Source organism: Phyllobates terribilis, unplaced genomic scaffold, assembly GCF_046119375.1.
Source record: "Phyllobates terribilis strain yellow unplaced genomic scaffold, ASM4611937v1 Scaffold_1__5_contigs__length_1240528914, whole genome shotgun sequence".
NCBI lineage: Eukaryota > Metazoa > Chordata > Amphibia > Anura > Dendrobatidae > Phyllobates > Phyllobates terribilis.
The window spans coordinates 1238206072-1238229021 of record NW_027362761.1 but is presented as its reverse complement, the minus strand read 5'-3'; the positions used below and the strand labels follow the sequence as shown (position 1 = coordinate 1238229021).

Sequence of the window (22950 nt, the reverse complement as noted above, 5' to 3'; positions counted from 1 at the left end):
GGAGGCTGTGGTGGCTGCTGCACGCAATGTTGATCGAAAACAGATCAAGCAACTGACAGAATCTATGGATGGAGGCTGCTGAGTGTCATCATAGAAAGATGGCTATATTCATCACTCATTTTTTTAGTTTTTGTTTTTGCATGTCAGAAATGTTTATTTCTAAATTTTGTGCACTGATATTGGTTTACCTGGTGAAAATTAACCAGTGAGATGGGATTATATTTGGTTTTTATTAAGTTACCTAATAATTCTGCACAGTAATAGTTACCTGCACAAACAGATATCCTCCTAAGATAGCCAAATCTAAAAAAAACCCACTCCAGCTTCCAAAAATATTAAGCTTGGATATTTATGAGTCTTTTGGGTTGATTGAGAACATAGTTGTTGATCAATAATAAATATAATCCTCTAAAATACAACTTGCCTAATAATTCGGCACACAGTGTATATATATTGTGGTGCAGTGGCATGGCTGTGGTGATCCAGTGTGTGTGTTTTGCTGAACATGTACCTTTCCCTCAGGTGACTGGTCACATGACTGTGACATAGCTCAGGTCCTGTATGCACAGAATGTCTGTCTGATCACATGACTGTGACATCAGCAAGGTCCTGTCTGTGTGTGTGTGTGTGCTACAGGATATATAAACCCTGGGTGTTGGGTGTTCTTGTGTCAGGTGTGAAAGGCACGAGGCTGTTCCCTGTGTGTGGGGGAACACCGCTCGTGTGAGGCCTGGTGGACTCCTGGGAGGTGAAGCCTGGATCCTTGTATGAGAGTGTAAGGGATGCCAGTAAGCCTCGGAGTGCCAGACAAGCGTCCTGGAGGGCAGAGCCTGGATCTGAGAGTGTGAGAGATGCCAGTGGCCTTGGACGGGAGGAGGGCTGGAGACCACGTGTGGTCAAGCCTTAGAGCCACAGTGGTGGCAGACTGAAGCAGCTAAAACCGACTAAGGTAATACTCTTTGTGTTATGGACACTTACATGGACATTGCTTTATTATTACCTTGCTGAAGGCTGTAACTAGAACCAAGTGGGCCTGTCTGCCACTTGGGCTTGTTTGACATTATCTGTGTGAACGGCGGTTTATGATGAGGCAATAAACTGCTGAGTTGAGAAAAACGGAGAGACATTGCACGTGTGCATTGATTGACGCAGCGAAGCGAGTATCCCCCATTATGATGACTAGCGCTGCCTTACAATATATATATATCAGAGCTAGGCAGGCAGGCAATGTATACAGCACTAGAGGCTCCATCCATTCCAGTTCTATCTGCTGCTGTTACAGATATTTGTAGGAACAGCCCCAGGTCTCAGGGATAATTATTTTTTTGATCTTAATCCTGATTATTTGGTTAAAAAGCAATCCAGAGAACACCGTTTTTCTGCGCCATTTGCTTGTTGGCACTGCAGAATACAGCCAGGTCCTTTCCATATTACAGCGATAAAAATCCAGAAATTTGTTGTGAACCTGGAGAATATTGGCCTCTATTTAAATTTTGTTTCAGTGTGTCAGTGAAGTTATTGACACCAGGTCGCTGTTCAAAATAGTTCCCTACAGGCCAGGTATACAAAACTGCGATTTTTCGTCACACTGATCACATATAATATTGCTCCAAATTCAGCCATTTCTGGCCTCCATTTAGATTTTGTTGGAGTGTGTTAGTGAAGCAGAAGAGGGCAGTTGTGGAGTACCAGCATCAAGAAGGCCCTCCGTATTCAGTTCAGACTCCACACATAAGACCTCAGGAGTGGACCTGGATGTCAGAGATATGTACCATCCTCCAAAACTTTGAGGACTCCACCAAGATGGTGAGCGACGATGACACCATAATTAGTGTCACCATCCTGCTTCTCTGTCTTCTGAAACGCTCTCTGCTCACAATCAAAGAGGAGGCATTGCAGGTGGAGCACGATGAGATGGAGCAAGGAACCATACAGGGTGATTACACACAGCCCTGCCTCATCTCATCCCAACATGGATTGGGTGACAATGAGGAAGAGGAGGAGGAAGAACAAGAGCTAGTTTCATGCACCATACTACCTACACAACTGCCATACCGTCTGTTCAGCGTGGATGGCCAGAGGACAGAGAGGAGGAGGAGGATGAGGAGGAGAGCATGGTCAGTTGTCCCCTTGGTGAGGGCACGGAAGTCTTGCCTCTTTGCAGTCTGGCACGCATGGCTGAGTTTGTTACGCTGCCTTTCCCGTGACCCTTGCATTGTCCAATTTTTGGGTGACAGTCATTACTGGTTGGTGACACTTCTAGACCCACGCTACAAGGAGAACTTTATATCTCTTATTCCTTTGCAGGACAGACCAAATAAAATGGTGCAGTACGATAAGGTCCTTGTTGCGGAATTAGTGATAAAAACAACTCCAATCCAGCAGAGGCAGGGGAACACTGACAAAGTTCTGGGACAGTTTTCTCAGACCCTCCCATCGCACAGGCCCTGAGGCGCGGGGTACTCTCACAAGGAGTGCAAAGTTTGGGAAGATGCTGAGGGAGTACCTTGCCGACCATCCTCTGTGATTCCTCTGTGCCTTATAATTATTGGGTATCCAAGCTGGACACGTGGAATGAACTGGCTCTCTATGCCTTGGAGGTCCTGGCCTGCCCTGCCGCTAGCGTTTTATCAGAGCGGGTTTTTAGTGCCGCTGGTGGAATTATAACTGATAAGCGCATCCGCCTGTCAACTGAAAATGCTGACAGGCTGACTCTTCTAAAAATGAACAAGGGCTGGATTGGGCCAGACTTCTCAACACCACCGAATGGTAGCAGCGTAACATAAACTCAAATCCAGTATCTTTTTTTTTTTTGGAGGTCTAACTCTATTCCTATGCACCTCTGTCTTCACACCAACACATGGGTATACGATTCCTGATTTTGTCTATTTGCTCTTGTTCTCCTCCTTCTCCTCATCCTCATCCTCCACCACCATATCACCACCATATTTACCATATCTACGTCTCTTGCAAGGGGCATTGGAGTTCTTCCAAATTTTTGCCAGCCGTTGCTTCACTGCATAGGCAAACAGTATGGGACACCCACTCCCTTCTAATGGAAATATGTTGTTACTGAGGTCCATTTCTATATGTCTTTAAATTGTTATTGGGGTTTTTCATAAATTTTGGCAGTCGTTGGACTCACTGCATATCCAAAACTATATAGTAGACCCTCTCCTTTCTAATGGGAACATGTCATTAGTGTGGCCCTGCTCTCTTTGTCTTTAAATTGTTAGTGGTGTTTTTTCCCAAATTTTGGCAGCCCTTGCAGTCACAGCATGGGCATTACCACTATAGGAGACCCGCTCCTTTATAATGGAAACATTTTTTTACTGAGACCCTCCTCTGTCTCTTCAAAGGGGTATTGGGTTGCGTCCAAATTTTTGGCAACCCTTACAGTCACTGCATATGCAATAACAGTATAGGAGACCCACTCGTTAATAATGGGAACAACAAAGCATAGCCGGCTGATGGCTCTCTAACAATAGATTGGTGTGCCACTGGGCCAATGTCGTAACCCAAAGCCAAAGACCAGTTCTCAGCCTAGAGGGAGAGGCACTATCTGCAGACTAACCCCCCACCTGTGGTGAGTAATACACAAAATACAACAACTGCTACCATGAAGGAATGTGACGTGGGGGAGGGAAATGACATCAGGGAGGAGGGCCAGGGACTTCAGGACACTGGTTCTACGATTACTCTGGTCAGCCCAGATATTGTCCCCCCCAGAGCTCCCTTTACCAGCCCACCAAGTGACCATCCCCCTAACTGGGGATCAGCACTCTGGGATTGGTCGCAATGGATACAAGTTTGGTTCTCATTGGGCACGTGGGGAGATTCCCAGGACAAACCGGGGATCAGGGGGGGGATATGGAGGACCCCGCAGAGAGGACAGACCCCTGATCCAGCGAACTAAATACAGAGTCCTTGTCTCATGGCTTACCCCATCGGGAAATTGGCAGGATCTGAAAGACCATATGAGAGAAGCTGGAGATGTCTATTACACTGACGTATACCAGGGTGGAATGGCGACTGTGGAGTATATTCGCAAGGACGACATGGAATATGCTTTGAGGAAACTGGATGATACAAAGTTTCGTTCTCATAAAGGCGAGACTTCTTACATTCGTGTCCGTGCTGAAAAAGTGGGGGAGGTATGTGAGGAGCTGCCCACTTATTAAAGACTATGATACTTTTCCAGCAACGGACCACCATTTTTGTCAATATTATTATTGTGTTTTATTAGTGATTTGTTATGTTTTGTACAGTTCTGCTTACTTGTCAGTATGGAAGATTCACTTGTAAAATGTCCAGCATTCCACTAATCTCATCTTTATCTCAGGAGTCCAATGTTTCAACAGCCAATAATCTCATTAGGTGAGTGTGGATTGAGACACAGCGGAGCCGTCACCACAGGGGGTCTTACATGCAGTCTCAGATGAAGGCATCTAGAGTATTCTTCATTGTTTTAGCAAACAGTGAATGTTTAAGGGGGAGGGTGTGATCACTTCTGACCTGGGAGGGGACTGATCCCAGTGGAAGAAAGGAGAGACATGTTTTAGAGATAGTTGGTGGAAGGATGCCGGAGGGTTAGGATCTGCGGCTGTGGACCTGGAGCTGTTGGATGGATGACTTACGGAGTGTTGAAGATCTGTTATCAGCTAAAGTGGATAAACGTGCTTCAGCTGTGGATATGTCATTTGGATTTACACTTTATTGAAGGACGGCTGCTCCTGGATACCTGTGCTTTCATCTTTTATCTGTCATCTGGAGGATCGTGGACTGTGGCTACAGACTATACTGGCTGGAGATACGAAATCTGTGGGCCACCCAAAGGGTGGGAGACAGTGGGTATCACCTGATACAAAGCCAGTGGAACTACTGATCCCAGGTTGAGAACTTAAGGACGGAGAGAACTGTATTTTGGCCATTTACTTGGAATTGCTGCATTACCATGGATATGATTAATAAAATATTGCTGCATCATTAACCTGCCGAGGTGATTACTTACAACCCACAACCTCAGATCTTTACAGTTACCAGTGTGATGTGTGATGGTCACCAGTGTGATGTGTGATTGTCTCCAGTGTGATGTGTGATGGTTACCAGTGTGATGTGTGATGGTCACCAGTGTGATGTGTGATGGTCACCAGTGTGATGTGTGATGGTCACCAGTGTGATGTGTGATGGTCACCAGTGTGATGTGTGATGGTCACCAATGTGATGTGTGATGGTTACCAGTGTGATGTGTGATGGTCACCAGTGTGATGTGTGATGGTCACCAGTGTGATGTGTGATGGTCACCAGTGTGGTGTGTGATGGTCACCAGTGTGATGTGTGATGGTCTCCAGTGTGATGTGTGATGGTTACCAGTGTGATGTGTGATGGTCACCAGTGTGGTGTGTGATGGTCTCCAGTGTGATGTGTGATGGTCTCCAGTGTGATGTGTGATGGTCTCCAGTGTGGTGTGTGATGGGCACCAGTGTGATGGTCTCCAGTGTGGTGTGTGATGGTCTCCAGTGTGATGTGTGATGGTCACCAGTGTGATGCTCACCAGTGTGGTGTGCGATGGTCTCCAGTGTGATGTGTGATGGTCTCCAGTGTGATGTGTGATGGTCACCAGTGTGATGTGTGATGGTCTCCAGTGTGATGTGTGGTGTGTGATGGTCACCAGTGTGATGTGTGATGGTCTCCAGTGTGATGTGTGATGGTCACCAGTGTGATGTGTGATGGTCACCAGTGTGATGTGTGATGGTCTCCAGTGTGATGTGTGATGGTCTCCAGTGTGATTTGTGATGGTCACCAGTGTGATGTGTGATGTGTGATGGTCACCAGTGTGGTGTGTGATGGTCACCAGTGTGATGTGTGATGGTCTCCAGTGTGATGTGTGATGGTCACCAGTGTGGTGTGTGATGGTCACCAGTGTGATGTGTGATGGTCACCAGTGTGATGTGTGATGGTCACCAGTGTGATGTGTGATGGTCACCAGTGTGGTGTGTGATGGTCTCCAGTGTGATGTGTGATGGTCTCCAGTGTGATGTGTGATGGTCTCCAGTGTGATGTGTGATGGTCTCCAGTGTGATGGTCTCCAGTGTGATGTGTGATGGTCACCAGTGTGATGTGTGAAGGTCACCAGTGTGATGTGTGATGTGTGATGGTCACCAGTGTGATGTGTGGTGTGTGATGGTCACCAGTGTGATGTGTGATGGTCTCCAGTGTGATGTGTGATGGTCTACAGTGTGGTGTGTAATGGTCACCAGTGTGGTGTGTGATGGTCACCAGTTTGGTGTGTGATGGTCACCAGTGTGATGTGTGATGGTCTCCAGTGTGATGTGTGATGGTCTCCAGTGTGATGTGTGGTGTGTGATGGTCACCAGTGTGATGTGTGATGGTCTCCAGTGTGGTGTGTGATGGTCACCAGTGTGATATGTGATGGTCTCCAGTGTGATGTGTAATGGTCACCAGTGTGGTGTGTGATGGTCACCAGTGTGATGTGTGATGGTCACCAGTGTGGTGTGTGATGGTAACCAGTGTGATGTGTAATGATCACCAGTGTGGTGTGTGATGGTTACCAGTGTGATGTGTGATGGTTACCAGTGTGATGGTCACTAGTGTGATGTGTGATGGTCTCCAGTGTGATGTGTGATGGTCTCCAGTGTGGTGTGTGATGGTCTCCAGTGTGATGTGTGATGGTCTCCAGTGTGATGTGTGATGGTCTCCAGTGTGATGTGTGATGGTCACCAGTGTGATGTGTGGTGTGTGATGGTCACCAGTGTGGTGTGTGATGGTCTCCAGTGTGGTGTGTGATGGTCTCCAGTGTGATGTGTGATGGTCTCCAGTGTGATGTGTGATGGTCACCAGTGTGGTGTGTGATGGTCACCAGTGTGATGGTCACCAGTGTGATGTGTGATGGTCTCCAGTGTGATGTGTGATGGTCACCAGTGTGATGTGTGATGGTCTCCAGTGTGATGTGTGATGGTCTCCAGTGTGGTGTGCGATGGTCTCCAGTGTGGTGTGCGATGGTCTCCAGTGTGGTGTGCGATGGTCTCCAGTGTGGTGTGCGATGGTCTCCAGTGTGGTGTGCGATGGTCTCCAGTGTGGTGTGTGATGGTCACCAGTGTGATGGTCACCAGTGTGATGGTCACCAGTGTGATGTGTGATGGTCTCCAGTGTGATGTGTTATGGTCTCCAGTGTGGTGTGTGATGGTCTCCAGTGTGGTGTGTGATGGTCACCAGTGTGATGGTCACCAGTGTGATGTGTGATGGTCTCCAGTGTGATGTGTGGTGTCTGATGGTCTCCAGTGTGGTGTCTGATGGTCTCCAGTGTGATGGTCTCCAGTGTGATGGTCTCCAGTGTGATGGTCTCCAGTGTGGTGTGTGATGGTCTCCAGTGTGATGGTCTCCAGTGTGATGTGTGGTGTGTGATGGTCACCAGTGTGATGTGTGATGGTCTCCAGTGTGATGTGTGATGGTCTCCAGTGTGGTGTGTGATGGTCTCCAGTGTGGTGTGTGATGGCCTCCAGTGTGGTGTGTGATGGTCACCAGTGTGATGTGTGATGGTCTCCAGTGTGGTGTCTGATGGTCTCTAGTGTGGTGTGTGATTGTCACCAGTGTGATGGTCACCAGTGTGATGTGTGATGGTCTCCAGTGTGGTGTGTGATGGTCTCCAGTGTGGTGTGTGATGGTCTCCAGTGTGATGTGTGATGGTCACCAGTGTGATGTGTGATGGTCTCCAGTGTGGTGTGTGATGGTCACCAGTGTGATGATCATCAGTGTGATGTGTGATGGTCACCAGTGTGATGTGTGATGGTCTCCAGTGTGATGTGTGATGGTCTCCAGTGTGATGTGTGATGGTCTCCAGTGTGGTGTGTGATGGTCTCCAGTGTGATGGTCTCCAGTGTGATGTGTGATGGTCTCCAGTGTGGTGTGTGATGGTCTCCAGTGTGATGGTCTCCAGTGTGGTGTGTGATGGTCTCCAGTGTGATGTGTGATGGTCTCCAGTGTGGTGTGTGATGGTCTCCAGTGTGATGTGTGATGGTCTCCAGTGTGGTGTGTGATGGTCTCCAGTGTGGTGTGTGATGGTCTCCAGTGTGGTGTGTGATGGTCTCCAGTGTGGTGTGTGATGGTCTCCAGTGTGATGTGTGATGGTCTCCAGTGTGGTGTGTGATGGTCTCCAGTGTGATGGTCTCCAGTGTGATGTGTGATGGTCTCCAGTGTGGTGTGTGATGGCCGCTCTCCTGACGTCACTGCGGAGCTGTGTGATTATTCCTTCCCCTCATCTTCAGCCTCCGGGTCACAGACAGACCGGACTGTAATATTCTTACAATGCAGCAGAGCTCAGAGAGCTGCAATAAATGTGTTTGTAAGGAGACATATTTCAGCCTCCATCTGTTCGCGGCCCCTCTTATGTAAAGTAATCTCTGGGGGCCACTTCTGATGCGCGGCGCTGCCCCCCACAGCCCGGAACAGCTCATTTACATGGTGGATTTCTCTGGAATAACGATCAGATGGAGATATGACGGTATTATGCTATTCCGCGTCCTATGACCTGAGTGCACATGTAGACGCTCAGGTGGTCGATCCTACTGACAGATAGGAGCCTATGGGTGAGTTCATGCTTCCCGAAGCCCATGCAGCAGGAAGCAGAGCCTGGTGCACACAGTCAGCCATGTCACCACCCATCATCAGCTGAGATTTCTCAGAAATGTCCCTTCCTGGACTCTAGAAAAAAGAGAGGGGTCGCTCACTGGTCTATTCGGGTGCCCTGAAGAAAAAAGTAATCTCAATTGCAAAAAGAACTTCGGCACTCCATACATGAAAATATAAGAAATATTGTATCTGGACTAATGTCACTTTGAAAAATGAAGGTTTTTTGCGCATAATTTGGCCAATTTATGTGTGCCCATCAACCACGACAAGGTCACCTTCGTATGATGGGAAACTACGCTACACTACCACTGGATATGCCACTCTTGGGCTGTAAGCCTGTATGTCCAAGATCTGTATTTTGAGAAGTTGCCATCAGCGCTGCTGTCCTCTCTCCTGTTCAAGGTGCAATGTCTTCTGATGGAATTGGAAAGTGACAGAAGTTACAGTAGCTGCACCCTTTATGTTCAATGACCGATGTAAAAGTAACGTGAGCTGCACCCAGGAAGGTGGAACCGAATTCTTCAGGTCTGTAGCAATCGCTTTATTTACTCATAAGGAAGGAATTGTGTCTTTCTTTTCTGAACTTTTTTTTAGCCTCTGGGGTTGTATAATATTAGAACATTGCAAATTGTAGGAAATTATAATATTTCAATCTTACATTATTTAGTAATGCTATTAGAGAAACAGCAATGAAAGATCTCTGCTAAGATTCAAGATTAGTGATGAGCGAGCATGCTCGCCCACCTCACTGCTCGACATGCTCGGCGCTCGCTGAGTATTTCCGGGGTTGCTCGGCGGGAGCTCGGGTCTCCTCCCTGCATGTTTGGCTCTCTTTACAGAGCCAATGAACATGCAGGGATTGCCTGCCATGCACTGTAATACTGCAGCCATGTTGGTTGTGGCATTACAGTGATTGGCTGGCCGCACAGCGTCATCGGGTCTATATCACTTAAAGAGAAAACGCAGCACAACTTGACTGGTGCACGAGTAGGGTCCAAACCCAAATACTTGTGAAATAACCTCAGCACTCGAAATATGATGAATTTATATTGAATTTAATGCAGTCCAAAATCAAAACAAACGTTTCGGCCTAAACATAAGGCCTTCATCAGTGTGGTGTACAGAAACAGAGACAAATAATGAACAAAACAAAGCAAAAACAAATAAAGTATTATACATCCGAAAATTAGTGTCAAATGTGACGCGCCCCCTGGGCCTGTGCTGTGCAGGGGGATACCCGGAGCCGGATCGCTGGGATGCTGGGGGTTGTAGTTCTCCGTGGCGGTGACCCGGTCCGTGCCCAGGGCGGTCAAACCAGTGGCAGTCTTAATGTAATAGCAAATATCCGACTACGCCACCCGTGGATTGCGGTCAGTGGGGACCGCCGCTGCGCTGCAGACCGCTGAGGCTGATGTTGTTTGCGCAGCCGAGTATGGGATAACTCCCCACGGGAGAAGTATTGCCTCAGGGCAGCTAATGTGGATGATGGGAGTGATGGTGTGAGCGTCCCGATACTAATGGTGCTGGTGCGGCCATGAAACACAGAGACGTGTGGTGCAGTTCAGGGTCTTTACTGATGGTATAAAGCAGACCCTCCCGGGAGTAGTGGTTAGCAGTAGGGGCCTGGTCAGTCTGTGAGCAAGCAGGATCTCCCCTGGGCAGGTGGAGTTGTAGGCCTCCCCGACTATCTGCACTCTTTCCTGGCTACCTTGCTCTATGCGGGTAGAAGTAGCCCACGTCCTGAGTATACCGTGTGGTGCTCACCCGTATGGCCGGTGACTTGGGGCCTTCCGTCAGCCTTCGCTTCACGATGGCAGTGCTGGTCCCTTGCTTGTGACCGTGCCTTCGGGTTTCTAAGGCCAGAGGACATGGAATCCCCTGCCGGTTGGATTCTGCTGCTGGACCTGGATGTCCCCACAGCCTCGGACTCCGTGTCCGGGTTTAGTGTCTTCAGCCAAGGCGAGCTCTCTAGCTTCCAGCCTCTGGCACTCGCTCCTGCTCCTACAGAGCTCCTGTTGTCACTTTCCCTCTCCAGACTCTGACTAACCTAATCCCGCCCCAGACCCAGTTTATAAGGGCAGATTCCTCCCCTCCCAGGTCTGGGCGGGCCGTGTTGTATGTTTAGGCCTCCTGACCAGAGAGACCTCCCACTTGCTCTCAGACATAATATCTCTATTACTGTGGCAACCAGACCCCTGGGGTGCCACAAATGCGTAAAACGACGTTCCTCTGCCGGCCTCAGAAGACTCAACAGCATATCAGCTAAAAAGAGAGACATAGCCGAGTGCTGGAGACTCAGGTGTGGAGGGAGAGGGTGGGCGACGTGCCTCAGGAGAGAATGGGCGATGTGCCTCAGGAGAGAATGGGCGACGTGCCTCAGGAGAGAATGGGCGACGTGCCTCAGGAGAGAATGGGCGACGTGCCTCAGGAGAGGATGGGCGACGTGCCTCAGGAGAGGATGGGCGACGTGCCTCAGGAGAGAATGGGCGACGTGCCTCAGGAGAGAATGGGCGACGTGCCTCAGGAGAGGATGGGCGACGTGCCTCAGGAGAGGATGGGCGACGTGCCTCAGGAGAGGATGGGCGACGTGCCTCAGGAGAGGATGGGCGACGTGCCTCAGGAGATGGGCATCACTCATCTAAGGATATACATAAGCAGCTCATTACAATGAGGGCTGTGGTGTTAAATACAAAAGGGATGTGCAGAACAACATGTACCTGTGATGCTGTACAAAATGGTGTCGGAGCTGCTTATGTATATCCTTAGATGAGTGATGCCCATCTCCTGAGGCACGTCACCCATTCTCTCCCTCCATTAAATTTTTTTTTCAGTGTGTCAGTGAAGCAATTGACACCAGTTTGCTGTTCAAACTACTTACCTACAGGCCAGGTATTTAAAACTGTGGTTTCTCCGTCACACGGATCACATATAACTTCGCTCCAAATTCAGTCATTTGTTGTGAGCGTGGAAGATATTGTCCTCCATTTAAAATGGGCAAGGCACGTGGCAAGGGACGAGGAACTGGACGTGATGGTGATGGTGGTGAATGCAGAGACCGAGGCCGTGGGCAAGCTGAAATTGTGCCACAACAAACACCCACATTTTCTCGCTCAACCTCCCTGTCCCAATTAATAGGGGACTAGAGATGAGCGGTGTTCGACTCGAACTGTTCGCCAATCTCAAATTCGAGCTGTTTTGGGCGGTGTTCGAGCCGTTCGGCGAACACGAACGATTTGAGAAAAATTCGGCTGTTCGAGGTTATGTTCGATAACTGTTCGTGCACCAAAATCATAACTGGATTTTTTCTCAGTAATGATGAAAATTAATGTTAATCCACAGTTTGAGTGTACAGCGGGGCGGGGGAGGGGCAGGGGATGGATCTCTGCAGGAACAATGAAGATCTCCATTTTTTTTTCTCTTTCCCGCATTTGCAGTGGGGAGGTGCAATCTGTCAGCCTATCAGCAGCGCACACACGGAGCAAAGTGCTTTTTTTCACACAAGCAAGGGCATGTGTCATTGGCAGTGTATGTCACATGTCCTTGCCCTATAAGACCAGCCATTTTCCCCGTCGCCAACATTTTCTCACTGCTGCAGCTGCGTGTTAGACGGCACCGCTGTTGCTGTATGCGCTATACCTTGTTAATTTCAAGCCAATTTTCGCACAAATCTACAGATAGCTTGGGAGTAGGGAATAGTTGTGATTGCAGTCCTTTTAAGGACTAGGTTACAGCATTTCCTACGACTTTTATCAGGCAGGTCTGTGCTCTTAAATAGATAGATTGTGGGAGTAAAGACTAATTGTAATTGCAGTCCTTTTCAGGACTAGGTTACATCAGTTCCTATCAGTTTTTGCCAGGCAGGTCTGTGCCAGTGCTGTGCAAGTTTTTTTCACAGCATTTGGCTGAATCTAGCAAAGCTAATCCTTTTTGGCCTATTGCAGAGTGTGTTAGTCAGTGGAGTAGCCTATCTGTGTTGCAAGATATACCACCTGTGTATAGAATACCAATTTTTTTACTGCACCTAGTGAAGTAAAATCTTTTGGGCATAGCATCATTCTATTAATCCATCTATACTGACCTCCATCAGGTTGCAAATTAAAAATAATTTTTTTCTGCATCTAACCCAGCCAATAGTTTTGGCCTAATACCACAGTTTGGCCACTCAGCTCTGCTCGGTTACCATCCATTGTTTTTTTGTGCAAACAACTCCAGAGTTGTGAATTAGTTAACCACCAAAATGAGTGGAAAAAGGCCTGCTGCTGGTGGAAAGGGGAATAGGCGTGTTGGGAAGGGGAAAAAAGGTTGTGTCCGTGGGGTAGGTGTTAAAGCAACAGTAACATCTGCAGAAGAAAGACCATCTTCCAGCCAAACTAAAATGTCTACTTCTTTTAGCGGACAATGTGATAAGATCCCTTTCTTACGGCCACGCCAATCGCTACAAATTCCAGATGAGGCACAAAAACAGCAGGTGCTTCAACGGATATCAAGTGCTCCTTTAAGTGGGCTCTCCTCCACATCAACTTCAACATCACAAATACTCCAGTCCTCAAAGGTGTCACCCCAATCGCACTTGCTTCCTCACAGCTCCCAAATCTCCAGCTGCCCGTCTGAGTATGAGGTAGAACAGATGGTTGAGTCTGCAGAGCTGTTTACTCATACTATAGCCTGGGAATCAGAGGTTGACTCCAGCGCTTCTGTGAATCCAGACGAGGAAATGATCTGCACTGATGCCCAGAATCTTTATGAGTCGGATCCAGGACCAGACGCAGAAGGTTCTGACCATAATGAAGACCCTCATTCCCAAACTGTAACTCCTGTTGGTGGAGACAATGAGGAAGACGATGATGAGACTCAAATACCTGATTGGTATTTAGTTTTTTGTCAGGGCAGGAACAGGTTGGCTCTGAGGACGACGGGTGTGATAACGCACAGGGTGATAATGATGAGGTTGGAGATCCCACTTACTGTCAACCCACAGTCAGCCAAGAGATGAGGTCAGCAGAGGAGGTGGAGGAAGATGCTAGTGACGACGAGGTCAGGTTGCGCCTTCCTGGACAGAGACGTAGTACTGGAAGCACGTCAACAACTGCATCCTCAAACACAACTCTGCCTCTCACCACAAGTCGTGGTGGCTCTTCAGGTCGCATGGGTGCTAAGCCTTCCATAGCCTGGGCATTTTTTCAGATCGATAAAGATGACCCAACTCGTGTTATCTGTAACATTTGTCAGCAAAAGCTAAGTAGAGGCCAAAAAATACATAGTTTGAGTACTTCATGCATGAACCGGCACATGGACATGAAGCATAAGTTGCAGTGGGAAGCTCACTGTGCTACAATGCGGCCTAGCCAGCCGGGCCAACCACCGTCTGCCATATCTTGTGCATCCGCGGCCTCTTCATCCTCTGTGACTGGGGGGACAGCAGTCACACCTGTTTTGGGGCGCAGACCTGCCACCTCTTTACCCGCAACAGCCAGCGTGATTGGCAGGTCATCATTTTCTTTGGAGGTGGTAACACCAGCTGGTGTTGAGCGCTGTCCGACATCGATAGCACCACCTTTGGATCAAGGCAACCTAACATGTCCGCCTGCATCTTCCTCACAGACCGGCAGTTTGCCGGGGACACCCTTATCAACCCTGTCTAAGCACAATAGCCAGCCCTCGGTCCCTCAGATGTGGACAAGTAAAAGACCATTTCCTCCTAGCCATGAGAAAGCTAAGAGGTTGAATTTCACCATCTGCAAGCTCTTGGCTACAGAAATGCTGCCTTTCCGCCTGGTGGACACAGAGGATATTCGAGACCTTATGTCCGTCGCAGTGCCCCAGTACCAGATGCCCAGTCGGCACTACTTCTCAAAGAAAGGTGTGCCTGCGCTCCACCAGCATGTCGCACACAACATCACCGCTTCTTTGAGAAACTCTGTGTGTGACAGGGTGCATTTCACCACAGACACTTGGACGAGTAGGCATGGACAGGGGCGTTACATGTCGCTGACTGGGCACTGGGTAACTATGGTGACAGCAGGACAAGGGGCTGCTGTCCAAGTCTTGCCGTCCCCACGAGTTGTGCGTCAATCCTCTTTATGTCAAAGTTCCTCCACTGCTTCTGCCTCCTCAACCTCCTCTCGGTCTTCCACCTGCACCCAAAGCCTGTCTGGTCATGCCACAAGCTTTCTAACTGCGCAGAAGGGATCCTGCACACCTCCTTACTATGCTGGCAGTAGGGCTCAACGTCATCAGGCGGTTTTTACTTTGAAATGTCTGGGAAATGTGAGTCACACAGCTGAGGAGTTGTGGTCAGCTCTGGAGAACCAATTTCATGAATGGTTGTCTCCACTGGACCTGAAACCAGGGAAGGCCGTGTGCGACAATGCTGCAAACCTGGGTGCGGCCCTTCGCCGGGGCAATGTCACACACGTGCCTTGTATGGCTCACGTGTTGAACCTGGTTGTCCAGCAATTTTTAGCCCACTATCCCAGACTAGATGGCCTTCTGCGGAGGGCACGGTCGCTGTGTGCTCACTTCCGCCGTTCGCATCCCGCAGCTCAGCGACTTACATCTCTACAGAAGTCGTTGGGCCTGCCACTTCACCGGCTAAAATGCGATGTGCCTACCTGGTGGAATTCAACTCTGCACATGTTGCAGCGACTGTGGCAGCACCGACAAGCCCTGGTGCAATACGTTCTGACGTATAGCCTGGGCCAACGAGATCCAGAGGTGGGGCAAATCACGCTGGAGGAGTGGTCTCAGATCAGGGACCTATGCACCCTTCTGCACAGTTTTGAAATGGCGACGAAGATGTTTAGTGCTGACGATGCCATTATCAGCATGACTATTCCGGTGATTTACATGCTGGAGCACATGTTAAACAGAATTCAGAGTCAGGTGGTGGCACAAGAGGAGGTGGAGGAAGTAGAGGTGGAGGAGTTGTATGCGGAAGGGCTAACATCTGCAAGGTCCAGACAGTCGGCAGCACCAAGGCGGCAGCACCAAGGCGGCAGGCATGTGAGGGTGGGGGAGATGGTTTTACCAGGGCGCATGGTAGCAGCCAAACTAGTGAGGAAGGTGCAGGAGCCCAGGAAGAAGTGGAGGACGAACTGATGGAAGACTCATCAGATGAGGGAGACCTTGATCACATTTCTGTTGTGCGAGTTGGGGGGAGAGGACAGAGGAAGGAAACATGATTGTTACCTCGCCACCAACACAACAGGGACTTGGTGCTCCTGGATGCGCAACACACATGAGTGCCTTCTTGCTGCACTACCTGCAACATGACCCTCGAATTGTGAGAATTAGAAATAATCCTGACTACTGGGTTGCCACACTGTTAGATCCCCGGTACAAAAGTAAATTTGCAGAAATTATTCCTGCCATAGAAAGGGATGCACGCATGCAGGAGTATCAGCAGAGACTGTTGCAGAATCTTACATGTGCTTTTCCACAAAACACCAGTGGTGCACGTAGTGAATCTCACAGTTCCAACTTGCCAACCGTGGGACCGTCGAGTCTTCATCACTCAAACCGTAACAGAACCACAGTATCTGCTGGTAACATAAATTTTGCGGAATCATTTCACCACTTTTTTAGCCCATCCTTTGCAAGGCCACAGGAGACAAGAAGTCTGACACATAGTCAACGCCTAGTGACGATGGTACAGGAGTATCTCCAAGTGAACATCGAAGCCATGACTGTGTCACTGGACCCTTGCTCTTTTTGGGCTTCCAATCTGGATAAATGGCCGGAGCTAGCCACTTACGCCTTGGAGATCTTGTCATGCCCCGCAGCCAGCGTTCTGTCTGAACGTGTGTTCAGCGCTGCTGGTGGTGTGCTGACAGATAAGCGCACGCGGCTCTCCACTGATAATGTAGACAGACTCACGTTCATAAAGATGAACAAATCATGGATCCGAAACGACTTTTCTATCCCTGTGTCATCCTGGGGAGAGTAAAAGCTTGATGATTGGTTAAAATCACCCTACCAACCGTTTTAAGCTTTCAAATTACTAATCATGTTTATCTGTATCTTGGCTTGAAAATAATTTGGGCTTTGTAGCAGTGTGCAGCACTGATCCTATTAGGCCATCTATACTAAGCTCTACCAGATTTAAAATGAATAATAATTTTTAGCTGCATCTAGCCCGGAAAATAATTTTGGGGCTCCGAGATGCGCAAGACACATAAGTGCCTTCTTGCTCCACTACCTGCAACATGACCCTCATATTGTCAGAATTCGAAGTAATCATGACTACTGGGTTGCCACACTCTTAGATCCCCCAAACTTTTCGATCAACCTTTTCATTTTAATAAAGACCAAAAAAATGGTCATTTTTGAAATTATAAGCATTAGCAGGTTATTAGAAACTGAAATCAAACAGTTTTCAACTCAAAACTTTATTCTAGGTGATGTTACATTTTCACATAGGACCCCTTGTTCGAAAGGAGCTTCTGAACTCTCTCGTCCATTGAATTTGTCAGGTTTTTAATGGTTTCTGCTTCAATTGTTTTGCATGAGGACAGAATACCCTCCCAGAGCTGTTGCTTAGATGTGAACTGCCTCCCGCCATCATAGACACTCCTTTTAATGATGCTCCAGAGGTTCTGAATGGGGTAGAGGTCAGGGGAGCATGGGGGTCACACCATAAGTTTGTCCCCTTTTATGCCCATATCAGCCAGAGATGCAGATGTGTTATGTGCAGCATGAGATGGTGCATTATCATGCAAAAAAATGATCTTGCTGTGAAATACACGGTTCTTCTTCTTGAACCATGGCAGGAAGTGCTGTTTGAGAAAATCCACATACATTATGGAGTTCATCTTTAGCGCCTTCAGGGATCCTAAAGGGGCCGACAATCTCTCTCCCCATGATTCCAGCCCAAAACATTACTCCACCTCCTCCTTGTTGGCGCTGTAGCCGTGTTTGCGTGGGGTGTCCATCAACCAGCCATCCTCCACTCCATCCATCTGGACCATCGAGCGCTGCACGGCACTCATCCGTGAACAAAACAGTTTTGAAATCAGTCTTCATGTAATGTTTGGCCCACTGGAGCCGTTTCTGCTTGTGTGCAGTGGATAGAGGAGGTCGACAGGATGGCGCATGCACAGCTGCAAACCTCTGAAGGACCCTGCATCTTGTTGTTCGGGGGACGTTGGAGGCACCAGCAGCTTCAAAAACTTGTCTGCTGCTATGACAAGGCTTTTTTGCTGCTGCTCTTTTAACCTGACGTAATTGCCTGTAGGAAAGAGTCCTCAATTTGCCCTTATCAGCACGCACACGTGTGTACTGTGAATCAGCTACATACTTCTTGATTGCCAAGACACTTCATCCTGATCATCGCACAATGTTGATTGTAGTCATGCCTTGACCTAAACACTCCACAATTTGTTGCTTCTCAGCAGCCGACACATCCTTTTTCTTTCCCATTTTGGCAGAAAATGTAGGCTGCTTAATAATGTGGGACAGCCGTCTTAAGTAGTCTTGCCTTTCATTGGACACACCTGCCAAACTAATTAGCACAGGTGTCTGCAATTGCTTACAGTGATATAAAGAGCCCTGACACACATCACCATCAATGAGTTTAACTGACAAACAAACAAATTCTTCCCTTATCACTCCTAAACACTTTTTGCATAATAATTTGGAACACAGTGTACATGTGCTTTTCCACAAAACACCAGTGGTTCACGTAGTGAATCTTACAGTTCTAACTTGCCAACCGTGGTCTGTATGGAGTTGTTCAATAAAGGGCCCAAAATTAAGATAACATAGATGGGAGAGGTCTCTATGAATAGGAATTCCTAAGTATTTGATACCCTGTGAGGGCCAGGCAAAGGGAAAGTTGGACTGGATGGAATCCTATATGGATTTGGGGAGGGAGACATCGAGGGCCTCAGACTTCGCTGCATTGATTTTAAAATTTTACCATGTAACAAAGTGATCTATTTCAGCCATAACAGCAGGGATGGATATATGTGATTGAGTGATATATACTAGGACATCATCAGCAAATAGAGAGCACTTGTACTCGGTGCCTCCCACCTCAATCCACCTAATATTGGGGTTATGGCGAATTGATGAGAGCAGGTGCTCCGTCACTAGGATGTATAAGAGAGGGGACAGAGGACATCCCTGCCTTGTCCCATTGGTGATTGTGAAAGGTGATGAAAATGTTCTGACGCACCCCCTGGGCCTTGGGACACCCGGAGCCGGACCCTTTTTGGTGGATGCTGGTGGTTGTAGTCTCCGTGGCGGCGACCCGGTTCCGTGGCTCAGGGCGGTCAAACCAGTGGCGGAACTATTTATGTGGTTTTGATGTTTAAATGTCCGACTACGCCACCCGTGGATTGCGGTCAGAGTGAACCGCCGCTACAGGGCAGACCGCTGAGGCTGGTGTTGTGGGTGCAGCAGAGCGTAGCATAACTCCCCACGGGAGGAGTATAGCCTCAGGGCAGTGTATGCGGAGGATGGGGGTGATGGTGCAGGGCAGCAGCAGTAACGACACGGAGTCAGTGATGCAGTTCAGGGCCTTTACTCACAGTTCTTATTATCCAGACCACGTCTGCAGGTAACGGCTGCCCACGTCGTACTGTGCTCACCAGGTGAGGGGCTCAGACAACTCCCAGATAACTTTGGAGCGCTTCACAGGACCCCCTTTGTGTGTCCTGTGTCTGGCCTTTCTTACTAACCCTTCTGTCCGGCTGCCTCGGGCCTCCTCTTGGTAAACTTGGCGCCAGATTCCCTGACCCTATGTGGTGCCTTCCTAGCGGGTGTAGCGAGGGGCTGCGCCACATAAAATGTCACAGCCTCCGGTTTCTAGCTGAGGGTCGTTTCCTGCCTCCACTAGTTTCGGGGACCGGTCTCCCCCTTTGGCCTGACCCCTCCACGCAGGTGGATTCGGGCGTGCGGTGGCGACTCGCCCGTCCGCACCCCTGGGATCCCTTCATTCCTCGTTCCTGGAGCCTTCTCCGCTCCTCTTCCTTCCTTCTCCCTCTTCCAGGCCTGGGCCTCTGTTACTAGGCCCGCCTCCGGAGCAGAGCTCATGCAGAGCCCCTGCTCCCTGCCACTTCTGCTCAGACTTCTCTGCACTGAACTAAGATGGTGCCCACCTTTTATACTCCCTTCTCAATGCACCCAGGAACTGCTTCCTCCCTGCTCCTGCACTACAGGGTTCCCCTTCCTCAGTGTTCCCTCCCCCCACTCCAGCCAGGGACAGGGATTGTCGTGCCCATCTCAGAGGCATATTGGTCGCCCTGCCCCACGGCAATGTGGTGTAATGCATGCAGGTGTCGGGTCCTGATCCACACTCCATCCTTACCTGAGAGTGAGATATCACACCTCTGGGTGAGGTGCAATACCTCTGTAGCAACCGAGCCCTCAGGGTGCTACAGTTCCATTTATCTTCAGCCTAGGTGACGTATTGTGATACAGGGCCGTGATTTTGGCTATAAAAGGGTCCCCTAGACCCCTACCCCAAGCTTTTTAAGAGAATCATATATGGCGTGCCAGAAGACTCTATGGAATGCTTTCTCAGCATCCAACGAGAGTATCTAATTACAAATTTTTAACTGCATCTAGCCCAGGAAATACTTTGTGCCTAGTAGCAGTGTCTGCTAGTCAGCGGATTATCCCGGCTGTTAAGCAAGCTACACCACCTGTAGTTTGGACACTTAATTTTTTCAAAGGAAATGCTTCGGGACCACGGGATACTCAGTGAAGAGCATCAGGAGGCACCCCAAGGCATAGGGGCTGGGACTGGCACTAGGATGCCTTGCGGTGGACAGCCGAGCTCGATCCTTATAAAAGCTTTTTAACTGCAGCAGCTTTAGTGGACACTACTGGAGCTGGAATTACGCGGCTGCTGGCATGAGACTTGCCCTCCAATAGATCCTTGTAAATGGATTTAAAGTGTATTCATTCAAATTAGAGAGACAATTTAAATTAAAAAGCTTAGAGCTGCCTCCACCACAGGGGGGCTCGCTCGACCCACCAGCGGACAGGCACCAGTATTGGGAGAGGGGGGCTGGCCGTCAGGGTCCACCGCGGCTCTGGCACAAACCCGGCGACACGGAGGTGGCACGGGCAGGAACGGACTGGCCGTGTCGGCTTCTCACTTTTTGGATTTTAGAAGGGCATGACATGCCTATATCTGTGTCTCCCCCTCCTTTTACTCCTCCACCTCTTTTCTTTTCGCATGACTATATGTACTTGTCACTTTTCTATGTGTTAGTTGTGTCTTCTGAGCAGTTTGTCAGCTTTTGGACACCTTTGAAGGTGTTTTCTATGTGTTTCTATGTGTTTTTGTTTGCCTGTCATTGGTTTTAACGGTGTACGAAGGTGTTCGACGAACAGTTCGACGAACAGTTCAGCGAACACACGGGTGTTTGACGAACCGAACCGAACTCGAACACTACGGGGGTGGCTCAACACTCTAGGGGACTGCAGAACACCACTATTAAACCCAGAGCAGTGTCAAAAGGTTGTTGGTTGGATAGCGGATAATGCTTCCAGTCACTTAGCCACCCCCACCACCTTGTCTTCCACACGGTCAAGTCTCAGTAGCCGTGGGTATGAACTGCATTACCCTGATCCTCCTTCCTCCCACCATGCTGAGTGCCCAAAGACAACTGACCCCACACTTGGACACTCCAAAGAGATGTTCACTTTCCCATTTATAGATTCAGGCCTCTCGCTCGGTCCACTTGAAGCGGGGCAAGAGGAGATCGCATGTAGCAATGCCCAAATATTTGAGCAGCCACAGTCACACGAAGGTGACGGTGGGAAAGTGTCACAAGAGGTGGATGATGATGAGACACCATTGCCAGGAAGTCAGGAGGAGGACCAGGGTGCGGAAGTGGAAGACGAGGTGGTGGATGATCTAGTAACTGACCCAACCTGGCAGGAGGACATGCAGAGCGAGGACAGCAGCACACAGGGGGAGGGAGGCAGAGCACCCCAACAGGCAGGAAGAAGCAGTGTGGTGGCTGCAGACAGAAGGCAGGCAACCGTTCCCCGTAACACCAACACGAAGGAAGTTGCCACTACAACTGTTATTTCTTCCCGAGTCTGGTTGTTTTTTAAAGACTCTGCCGATAACTCCAAAAAGGCCATTGCATCACCTGCCAGGCCAGCATCAGCAGGGGTGGTAAAACGACCAGCCTGACCACCACCTGCATGATAAGGCACATGGCAGCAAAGCACCCGACTTTGTGGGCCGAACCCCAGGGTCCACGAACAGTGTCTGCGGGTGGCACCACTGCTTCTTCCGCTGTTGTGCATGCAAGCCAATCCCCTGTTCATGGTGCATGCAAAGATGCCTTCTGCCCTACACCTGTCATTGCACACTCTCAAGTAGCAGCATCAGGAAGCATGTCCATGTCCTTGTCCCAGCGCAGCGTTCAGTTGTCCATACCCTAGTCCTTGGAACGCAAGTGCAAATACGCAGCCAACGCCCCAGAGGCCACACTACTAAATTCCCACTTTTCACGACTGCTTGCGATCGAAATGTTGCCTTTTAGGCTTGTGGAGACGGAAGCATTCCGCAACCTGATGGCGGCAGCCGTCCCTCAGTACTCGGTCCCCAGCCGCCACTATTTCTCCCGGTGTGGCGTCCCCGCATTACACAAGCACGTGTCCCAAAACATTAGCCGTGTCCTCAACAACGCAGTTAACGGGAAAGTCCACCTAACCACAAACACGTGGACAAGTGCTTCTGGGCATGTCCTCCCGACTCCGAGGATTGCGGGCCCTAGGTTAATCAGGGTTTCCCCCACGGTCTACAGCTCCTGCACCTCATCCTCCTCAGCCTCCTTCTCCTCTTCAGCCTCCATCTCCGAAATGACTACATTAGTCACAAGCTGGAAGCACTGCAGCACTGCCTCGGCCAAGCGGCAACAGGCTGTGCTGAAGCTAATATGCTTAGGTGACAAACCGCACAATGCTGAAGAGTTGTGGACAGCTCTAAAAGAGCAGGCAGATCTGTGGCTCACATCGCTGAACCTACAGCCAGGCATGGTCGTGTGTGACAATGGCCGGAACCTGGTGGCGGCTCTGAGGCGAGGTGAACTCACACACGTACCATGCCTGGCCCATGTGCTTAACCTCGTGGTTCAGAGCTGCTGGTTCTGCTCGTTAAAGTACGCCGCCTGTGTGCTCATTTTAGAAAGTCACCTACAACTTCCGCCGCCCTTGCCGTATTTCAGCAGCATTTGCAGCTTCCGGCTCACAGACTGGTATGTAATGTCCCCACGTGTTGGAACTCTACACTGCAGATGTTGGGAAGGATTTGTGAGCAGAAGAGGGCAGTTGTTG

At 49.3% G+C, this 22950-nt stretch overlaps 1 protein-coding gene across 1 annotated transcript in view; it reads left to right on the top strand.

Annotated features, from left to right (window-relative positions):
* Positions 1 to 567: 567 nt before the first annotated feature.
* Positions 568 to 22950, top strand: part of LOC141164961 (microtubule-associated serine/threonine-protein kinase 3-like) — a 55515-nt gene continuing 33132 nt past the window's right edge. Inside the window, exon 1 of the mRNA XM_073650624.1 lies at positions 568 to 949. The gene's annotated coding sequence lies outside the window, so the exon portion shown is untranslated. The remainder of the gene's footprint in view (positions 950 to 22950) is intronic.